The sequence below is a fragment of the Saimiri boliviensis genome, chromosome 3 (assembly GCF_048565385.1).
Source record: "Saimiri boliviensis isolate mSaiBol1 chromosome 3, mSaiBol1.pri, whole genome shotgun sequence".
Lineage (NCBI taxonomy): Eukaryota > Metazoa > Chordata > Mammalia > Primates > Cebidae > Saimiri > Saimiri boliviensis.
The window spans coordinates 68,710,860-68,711,495 of NC_133451.1; positions in this window are offsets into that span (position 1 = coordinate 68,710,860).

Consider the following 636-nt stretch of genomic DNA (forward strand, 5'->3'; position numbering starts at 1 on the left):
CAAAACTCAACATTTTAAAAAATCTAATTAAAACGTGCAAAAGACATGAAGAGACATTTTACCAAAGAACATATAAAGAAAGCAAATAAAAAGATGCAAAGATATTCAACATCATTAGTCATTAGGAAAATACAAATTAAAACCACAATGAGTTATCACTATACATGTCAGAATGGCTAAAATAAAAAATAGTGAAAACATGAAATAAAATGAGAAGAATGAGTTCTAAATAATCATAGGTATAACAAATGTAAATTATACTCTTTGAGTGATAAGAAGAAAAAATAAAATCCAACAATGTGTTGTTTACAAGAACCACAGAGGATCATTAAACTGGTTGATGTGAGGAAAAAGTCCACATATTTGGAGTTAGAAGTGTTATTAGTAAAAACAGCTCAGTAATTATAACTTTATTTTTAATTTCTGCAATTTATTTTCAGTTTTAATTTTATTTGCAGTGTGGTTCAGTCCACAAGACTACCCTTACTTCAGAGGCCAATGATGAGTATGGTAACCCATATTTCTGTTCAACTTAACTTCAAATTGGGAGTCTCACATTTCCCTCCCCCACAGGTTTAGTAATTTGTAGAAGAGCTCACAAAACTCAGGACAGCAGTTTACACATGTTTACTGGTT